At 45.0% G+C, this 9,886-nt stretch overlaps 1 protein-coding gene across 2 annotated transcripts in view; it reads left to right on the top strand.

The window, feature by feature from the left end:
* LOC139155235 (linker for activation of T-cells family member 1-like) overlaps window positions 1-9,886 on the top strand; it is a 126,519-nt gene that overhangs the window by 41,900 nt on the left and 74,733 nt on the right. The window lies entirely within an intron of this gene.

Raw genomic sequence — 9,886 nt, forward strand, 5'->3', positions numbered from 1 at the left:
AATACGAACTGAATAATCAAATTATCACAGATAATCCCCACTCGGTTAAAGACCTTGGTATACTAATAACAAAAGATTTAAGTGCCGAAGCCCACTGCAACAATACAGCCAAGAAGACTTCAAGAGTTGTAAACCTAATCCTACATAGCTTCTGCTCTGGCAATCTCACACTACTTACCAGAGTTTACAAAACTTTTGCCAGACCCATCCTTGAATACAGCTCATCTGTTTGGAACCCATATCACATTTCAGACATTGACACCCTTGAAAATGTCCAAAGATACTTCACCAGAAGAGCCCTTCACTCGAAATAGAATACCCTACGAGACTAGACTTTCAATCCTGGGCCTGGAAAGCCTAGAACTTAAACAAGATCTAAGTATTGCCCACAAGATCATATGCTGCAACGTCCTGCCTGTCGGCGACTACTTCAGCTTCACCACAACAACACAAGAGCACACAACAGATTTAAACTTAATATTAACCGCTCCAAACTTGACTGTAAAAAATATGACTTCAGTAACCGAGTTGTCAAAGCGTGGAACTGATTAGCGGACTCCATAGTGTCATCCCCAAACCCCCAACACTTTACCCTTAGATTATCCACGGTTGACCTATCCAGATTCCTAAGAGGTTAGTAAGGGGCAAGTACAAGTGCACTAGAGTGCCTTCTGTCCCGTCTATTGCTCTCCTATATCTCCTATACCTTTCTTCTATTCCTGTATCTCTTCTTCTATTCTTTCATTGATATGTTCTATTACTATACCTTCTTTTCTATTATTTCTTAGATATATATTTACTATGAGTATCTCCTCTATAACCTGCATCATGTATTTTACTATGTGTATATAGATAAATACCCACTAAAACCCTCATTGTGTATTGGACAAAATAAATAAATAAATAAATATTTTATTTGTTTGTTTGTTTGTTTCGTCCAATACACAATAATAAACAATGAGGGTTATAGAGGATATACTCAGGTAGAATGTTTTAAGGGGGGAATAGAGGAGAAAATAAAGGAGTAAAATATACTATGAGAGAATAGCAGAAAAGGATATAGGTATAGAAGAGAAGATATAGGAGATATAGGGAAGGCAATAGGACAGGGGATGGCAGGCACTGGTGCACTTATGTACGCCCCTTACTGACCTCTTAAGAACTTGGTGAAGTCAACCGTGGATCGTCTAAGGGTAAAGTGTTGGGGGTTAGGGGAAGATACTACAGAGTCCGGTAGTGAATTCCACGCTTCGACAACTCGATTACGAAAGTCATGTTTTTTACAGTCAAGTTTGGAGCGGTTAATATTAAGCTTGTATCTGTTGTGGTAATAACAGATAATTAAAAGGTAATAACATGCCCAATGTTATTACCTTTTTTATCACAGTGAATCCTTGCAGTTGTTAAGTGAATCTGGTTTCCCCCATTGACTTTCTTTGCTGAAAACCAGCTGGGAAGTCACAAATTGTGACCACATGACCCCAGATATTCCAAGCTTTGTAAAAACTGATTGCCAAGCTTCTGAATTTTGATCATAATATCATAGAGGTGCTGGGACAGACACACTGTAAGTGTAAGGACTGGGACATCATTTTTTCAGTGGTGTAACTTCACAAGGAAACTATTTCAGAAGGATATTTTAATATATTTCAATATTAATGTTTTTTAATGGTTAAATTATGTAGATAAATATTGGATAAGATGAATTTGAATGCCAACATGCTGACTGAGGAGTTCTCATCTTAATATCTTAAAGTTACTAAAATTAAGAAACATTGGTATAGAGCAGGGATGGGGGAGGTTATTTAGCAATTTTTAAGACTTGTGTACTTTATTTTTATTATTTATTAGATTTGTATGCCGCCCCTCTCCGAAGACTCGGGGCGGCTCACAACAATGATAAAAACAATATTATAGTGACACAAATCTAGTATTAAAAGAAATAACTAAAACCCATCATATTAAAACCAGACAACACATACATACCAAACATAAATTATAAGGACCCTGAGGGAAAGATGTCTCAAATCCCCCATGCCTGGCGGTATAGGTGGGTCTTGAGTAGTTTACGAAAGACAAGGAGGGTGGGAGCAGTTCTAATCTCCAGGGGGAGTTGATTCCAGAGGACCGGGGCCGCCACAGAGAAGGCTCTTCCCCTGGGGCCCGCCAGACGACATTGTTTAGTCGACGGGACCCGGAGAAGGCCAACTCTGTGGGACCTTATCGATCGCTGGGATTCATGCGGTAGCAGGCAGTTCCGGAGGTACTCTGGTCCAATGCCATGTAGGGCTTTAAAGGTCATAACCAACACTTTGAATTGTGACCGGAAATTGATTGGCAGCCAATGCAGGCCACGGAGTGTTGTAGACACGTGGGCGAATCTGGGAAGCTCCACAATGGCTCTCGCGGCCGCGTTCTGCACGATCTGGTTTCCGAACACTTTTCAAACGTAGCCCCATGTAGAGAGCGTTGCAGTAATCGAACCTCGAGGTGATGAGGGCATGAGTGACTGTGAGCAATGACCCCCTGTCCAAATAGGGCCGCAACTGGTGCACCAGGCGAACCTGGGCAAACACCCTCCTCGCCACAGCCGAATGAGGATGTTGTACTTCAACTCCTAGAATTCCTCAGCCAGCCATGAATGGGAGTTGAAGCCCACAATTCTTAAAGTTGCCATGTTTGGAGATATGTAAAGTGACTGAAGTAGCACCCTTATAATAATTCTCAGGGGTCTGAACTGTGATGGGAGAAAGAAGTTGACTGTATTTAAAGCAGGTGATTTCTCTGAATAGTGGTCAAGAGAGGGTGAATATGGGGCACTACCACCAGTTGTCCTTTTAACACTTGATACAACAATTCATAAGGCAGAAAACATCATTTGCATTATAATGAGGCTGTATCTCAACTGTTTGGGGCTACAATTCTTTTTTTATTGTGGTACTAGCTGGTCCAATATAGCAATTGCAGCCCAGAGCATTATAAGGCATCAAATGGTGAAACTGTGCTGCTGCTCAATAGCAAGAGATAAATGACCTCTTATCAGAGAACAAGCCTTTTTTCCCATTATACCTCAAATTTCAGGGCAAAATTCTTAGGATGGGAAACAAACATTCTAAAGACAACAGATTATGAACAACGCTGGCATCAAGGGCTGAAAAACAATTATGTGCTAAGGCAGAAGAGATTGCCTAAAAATTGTATCCAACCCCCTTAATGTAAATCTTAACAGTGTTTACTCTAAGCTCAAATAAGTCAACACACTGTGTCAAAATGTAGTCTGCAACTTTTTAAGTTGGAACATTGAGTGAAATGTGCCATTTTCAGTGATTCAATAAACTATTGTTAAACAGTCTGGCTAAATTGGTGGAGTTAGGAATCAGCCAATTCTTTTTGTGACCACATACCATATTTTATAAGTCACTACTGGCTGGGTTGCATGATACCCTAAACCAGAGGTCCCCAACCGCCGGTCCGCGGACCAGGACCGGGCCGTTGGGGTTTTTCAGCCGGTCCGCGGCGCCAGGGCCCCCTCGGCCTTTCCGCACCACCAGCGGCGCTCCCCCCGCTAGCCAGCCAAGCCCCGCGCCCGCCGGAACCGGCTCCTCGCTCTCCCCCCCGCCGCCCGCCGTGTTTGCAGGAGGTGGGGAGGGTCGGGCGGCCCGCCAAGGCCAGGAGGGACGCCGCTGCCCCCCCTTCCCTCTCTCCGCCCGCCGCTGCGCCTCCTTGACGCCAAGAGGATTTGCCGGCAAAGGTTTTTCTCAGCGGAGGCCAGCGAAGGTGATATTGAATGTCGGGGGCGCACGGGCGGTTGCACGCGCTCCCTATCTCCCTGCTAGCCCACTCGGAGTATTCAAAATAAGAAAAACCTTTGCCGGCGAAGGCTTTTCTTATTTTGAATATTCCGAGTGGGCTAGCAGGGAGACAGGGAGCGCGCGCAACTGCCCGTGCGCCCCCGACATTCAATATCACCTTCGCCGGCCCCGCCTCTCCTGCAAACCCCCTTGCTGAGAGCCCGGGACGAAAGTGCTCTCAGCAAAGGTGAGGCGGGCAGGGCGTGCGTGCGCGCGTCACCGCTGAGAAGAACGGAGAGAGAACGAGAGTGAGTGAGAGCAACAGACAGCAAGATAGAGAGAAAGTGAGAAAGAGAGAGTGGGAGAAAGGGGGGGGGAGAGAAAGAGATAGCAAGAGAGAGAACAAGAGAGAGAAAGAGCGTGAGAAAGAAAACAAGAAAGAGTGAGAGAGAGAGAAAGCAAAAGAGACAGAAAGAAAACAAGAGAGAGAAAGTGAGAAGAAGAGAGAGAAAGAGGGGGAGAGAGAGAGAAAGAGAGAGGGGGGAGAGAGAGAAAGAGAGGGAGAGGGAGAAAGAGAGAGGGAGAGGGGGGAGAGATAGCAAGAGAGGGAGAGAGAGAAAGAGAGGGAAAGGGGGGAGAGATAGCAAGAGAGGGAGAGAGAGAAAGAGAGAGGGAAAGGGGGAGAGGGGGGAGAGAAAGAGAGAGGGAGAGAGAGAGGAGATAAAGGAAGAGGAGAGAGAGAAAGGAAGAGAAAGAAAGAAAGAGGGATAGAAAGAGAGAGAGTGAGAGATGCTCAGTGAGCCTTTCTTTGAAGTTGCCTTTCTTTCTTTCTTTCTCTTTCTTGCTTTCTTGCTCTTTTTCTTTCTCTCTTTTACCTTCCCTTCCTCTATTTCTTCTTTTCTTTCTCCTTCCTACCTTCTTCTCTTACTCTCCCCTTTCATAAGTTTCCTTGCTTCCTTCCTTTGTTCCTTCCCCCTTTCTTTCTTTCCTTCCTTACCTCCCTCCATTTCTTGCTTTCCTTTTCCTTCCTCCCTTCTTTCCTCCCTCATTCCCTTCTTTCACTCCTTCCTCTCTTACTCTCCCCTTTCACACCTTTCCTTGCTTCCTTTGCACCCTTCTTCTGTTCCTGTCCCTTCCCTCTTTCCTTCCTTCCTTCCCACCCTCCGTCCATTCATCCATTCCTCTCTTGATCGCCCCTTTTACGGTGCCGCTGACAGCTAGCTCCCCCCCCCCCCACCGGGCCATGGAAAACTGGTCTAGCTTAAAGCCGGTCCCTGGTGCAAAAAAGGTTGGGGACCTCTGCCCTAAACCAGTGGTGGCGAACCTTTTTTCCCTCAGGTGCTAAAAGAGTGTGCACATGCGTGAGTGCCCACACTCATAATTCAATGCCTTGGGAGGGGGAAAACAGGTTCCCCCACCCTCTAGAGGCCCTCTGGAGACCTGAAATGGCCTGTTTCCCAACTTCTGGTGGGCCCAGTAGGCTCATATTTCACCCTCCCCGGGCTCCAAAGGCTTCCCTGAAGCTGAGGGGAGGGTAAAAACGCCTTCCCTCATCCCCCCAGAGGCTCTCTGGAAGCCAAAAACACCCCCCCAGAGCTCTATGCAAGCCAAAAATTAGTTGGCTGGCACACAAATGCATGTTGGAGCTGAGCTAGGGCAATGACTCGCGTGCCAGCATGTATGGCTCTGTGTGTCACCTCTGGCACCCGTACCATAGGTTCGCCATCACTGCGCTAAACCATAAATTACAGTTTGCAAGTCACAAGGGCTGGATGTGGGCAACATGTAACACTAAATCAAGACAACATATGATGACTTAATGTATTATTTCCAGTAGACCTCTATGTTAAGAATAGAGTGAATAGACTGTCAGGTTTTGCCTCCATTCAAAACTCGAGAAAGAAACCCCCCAGCTCCATTGAATTAGAGAAGAGTATTTTTTGCTAGTTTGAAATGAGGCCAAAGTCTTCATGTGCAGTTAGAGAGTTCAGCCTGACACAACACAAGGGGGGATGGGAGGGGTAGTGTGTAGTCAGAGGGGAAAGTTACTAGACACAACCAAAGATTCCTTTCTCCAAGCCAAGGCCGCCGTTTGTTCTCCCTCAACTGAAGAGGAGAGGAAGTTGATAAGCCCCTGCACACAGACTAGTTCTCGTGATGAACTTGTGGGTGTGGGGGATGTAAGATGAAACTTAACCTAGGTGGGATTCTGGGAAGGACTCAGAATCGGAATGACAATGGCGTAGCTAACATGGTTCTGTTAATAAATCAAGCACTGATTGAGAGAATTGGACTGGGACTTGTTTTATTTCTCAGATGCTATTTAGAACACTGACACAAAGCAAGATCTGATTCAAAATACACGAAGGTTACACACCCCAAATACCTCCCCACAGGGTTCCCAGCTCTCAGAGTCCAATCAACACCCCAGTATGATGTTATGGGTAATCTCTTCAGATATCTAAGAACGATTGACTTTGACAAAGTATAAACAATTCCACTCAGTATTCACCATAATTAATGAGTACTGTACAAACCTCCCTTCCAGTTCTCATGGATTTTTTACACACCAGCTGGCTTCCCCATTCCAAATGTCCATGCCCCCCTTCCCCGCTGATAACAAGCATGCCGAAGAAATAAAAAATCCAACCAACAAAAAGGCAGATGAAAGCTGTGAAAATGAAACATTCCTTTGAAGTAGTACAGTGGTTGGCCTTTATTTTTTTCCCCTGGACTTTTTATCTACTTATGGTCTAGTCTCTTGATGGCAAACCTTTGGCACACATGGCTTTCTTTCTTTCTTTCTTTCTTCTTTCTTTTTTCCCTTTCTTTCTTTCTTGATTGGATTTGTATGCCACCCCTCTCCAATGACATATCTGAACAACACAACAATACATCTAAAAATCCAATTTATATGACTAAAAAAACTTAAAAACTCTAATATGATTTTTTAAAAAAACATCATCACCATTCACTTAACCAAACATACTAAACATTTGTTGATCAGGGGGCTAAGATCTAATGGCCCCAAGCCTGGTGGCATAAATCGGTCTTTAAACTTTTATGGAAGACGAGGAGGGTGGGGGCAGTGCGAATCTCAGGGGGAGCTGCTTCCAGAGGGCCGGGGCCCTCACAAAGAAGGCTCTTCCCCTAGGCCCTGCCAAACGACATTGTCTGATTGACGGGACCCTGAGAAGGCTGACTCTGTGGGACCTGACTGGGTGCTGGGATTCATGCGGCAGAAGGCGGTCTTGGAGGTAATCTGGTCCGATGCCATGTAGGGCTTTGTAGGTGATAACCAAGACTTTGAATTGTGTCTGGAAACTAATTGGCAGCCAATGCAGTCCGTGGAGTGGTGGTGAAATATGGATATGCCTTGGAAGGCCCATAACCACTCGTGCAGCTGCATTCTGGACGATTTGAAGTCTCCGAACACTCCGAACAGAGGTTGCCCCATGTTGAGAGCATTGCAGTAGTCAAACCTCGAGGCATTGTCCTATGTCAGCTCCAGCACGCATGTGTGCATTAGGCAGCTGATTTTCGGCCTTGGGAAATGCCATTTCGCCCTCTGGAGGCTTCATGGAGTGCAAAAAACAGCCCAACGGACAAACCAGAAATTTGGAAAAACAGACTTCTGTTTTGCCCATTGTGTACACCGGAAGCTTCCTTGAAGGTTATGGAGTGCAAAAAACAGCACAACAGGCAAACCGAAAGTCCATTTTTGCTGTTTTTTACCGTCCCAGGCTTCAGTGTGGCCTGTGTACATGCACCGGTGCAGGGGGGATTGTGCGCATGCACAGGGGTAGCGCAAGGGGTGCACATGCACGGGAGGGAGGAAATGGGTGTGGGCACATGCGCGTGTGCTAGCGCATGCACACACAACGTTTTGGCATGCAATCCAAAAAGAGTTCGCCATCACTGGTCTAGTCCAATGTTTGTCAACTTGGCAAGTATAAGCCATGTGGATCAGCTCCGAGAATTCCCTAGCCATCATATTGACTAGAAAATTCTGGGAGTTGAAGTCCAGACATCTTAAAAGTTGCCAAGATTGAGAAACAAGGATGTAGTAAGGTTAAGGTTTAATATCCTTTGTTCCAAGTACAATTAATCAATCAATCAATTAATTAATTAACCAACCAGCCAACCAATCAATCAATTGATCAATTTATTGATTGATTAATTAATTAATTATTGGATTTGCATGCTGGCCCTCTCCGTGGACTCAGGGCGGCTCACAACAAACATAGAATACATAGTAAAACAATTTGATCCAATTAATTATGATGAAAAGACTTTTAAAATATCCTAAAAACTTAAAAACATTCAATTCACTCAATAAGTCACTCTAAACACACTCGCTGGTCAGGGGGAGAGACCTAGCGGCCCCAGGCCTGGCGGCAAAGATGAGTTTTCTGGGGGGATGGGGGAGGGCATTTTTACCCTCCCCTGACTCCAGGGAAGCCTTTGGAGCTGGGGAGGGTGAAACACGAGCCTACTGAGCCCACCAGAAGTTGGGAAACAGGCCATTCCTGGCCTCCAGAGGGCCTCCAGGAGGTGGGGGAAGCTGTTTTCACCCTCCGCAGGCATTGAATTTATGGGTGGGGGCACTTGCACATGCGTGATAGTGTGTACTCACGCTCTTTTGGCACTCGAGGAAAAAAAGGTTCGTCATCACTGCTTTAAACTGATTTAGTCTTTCTTTTGTTTTTAGACACAACTCGGTTTTTGAAACTATGAATTTATTATGTAAGATGTTTTTAGATATAAAAATATAGATACACTTATGTATTCTTAGATATGATTAAGATGATATATGCTTTCATTTATGTATGTTTTAAGGTGCAGAAATATAAAAAATATGTACCCAAAAAAGTTGCCCGTGTGAAAAATGGTCATAAGTCAATTTTTTCTTTCTCCCCCCCCCAAAGTTTATTTATTTATTTTTTTAGTTTATTTGTTTTTGTCAAATACATATTGGAGGTATGTAAATATATAATAATATTCATATGCATGATACTAGTAAGAAGAAAAAAACTAAGAAGAAACATTAGATATAATAATATTCATATACATAACAATAACAATAATAATTTATTAGATTTGTATGCCGCCCCTCTCCGAAGACTCGATGCTAGTAAAAAATAAAAGAAACATTGGGACAGGGGACAGAATGCATGCTGGTGCACTTATGCACGCTCCTTATTGACCTTTTAGGAATCAGGTGACGTCAACAGTGGATAGTTTAAGGGAGGGGAAGGCAAAGTTGGCTCTTCTATGACATGTGGACTTCAACTCCCAGAATCCCTGAGCTAGCATGATTGGCTCAGGAATTCTGGGAGTTGAAGTCCACAAGTCATAAAAGAGCCAACTTTGCTTACCCCTGGTGTGAAGGAAGCTTTAGAGCGCCATTCAAAGCTTTCGCCCAGCTGTAGAGGATGCTCCGCCTTGTCCAGCTGAGGTTTTCCACACTGTTCATGGTTACTGCGGCGCCCGCCAAGAATAAGAAGAATCCATGCAGCTGCCCCGTCCCCCTGGTCACCTTCTGTTCTGGGCTGAGAGCAGCGTGCAACTGGGAAAACGCTCCCCGTTTGGAGGAATCCACAAAGAGGGACCATCCACGTTCCTCGGGGTCATATGCACTCCCCCCTAGCATTGTTCCGTCCCTCAAAGGGACCCCACTCCACTATTTGAGAAGCACTGGGCTAGTTACGCCCTCTCAACCATAGTAAGGGAGCAATGGCACACTACTGAAAAATATACCAAGAAAATTGCAAGAACTAGTCTAAGCAAGTCACCTGGTGGAAATCTCAATAGTTCTAGAGGAGACAGCAGAGAAGGGAAGAAAAACCCTCAGAAGACAGCAGTGGCAAATAATTTGTATACTGTTGCCAAGAACTGTACATGGATATGACCACCGAGTAGCCGGTTGGTTGCATCACATGATGCAAGTTACACGTGAGATGGATTCTTCTGTCAGTTTCGCAAAGAGTAAATAAAAACTTGGCAAAGGACAATTACAGCACTATTTTCCCCGGTAATGTAAGCAGGAGTCGGTAACCATGGCAATGTGGATTTCAATTCCCAGAATTCCTGAG

Source organism: Erythrolamprus reginae, unplaced genomic scaffold (genome assembly GCF_031021105.1).
Source record: "Erythrolamprus reginae isolate rEryReg1 unplaced genomic scaffold, rEryReg1.hap1 H_1, whole genome shotgun sequence".
Classification (NCBI taxonomy): domain Eukaryota; kingdom Metazoa; phylum Chordata; class Lepidosauria; order Squamata; family Dipsadidae; genus Erythrolamprus; species Erythrolamprus reginae.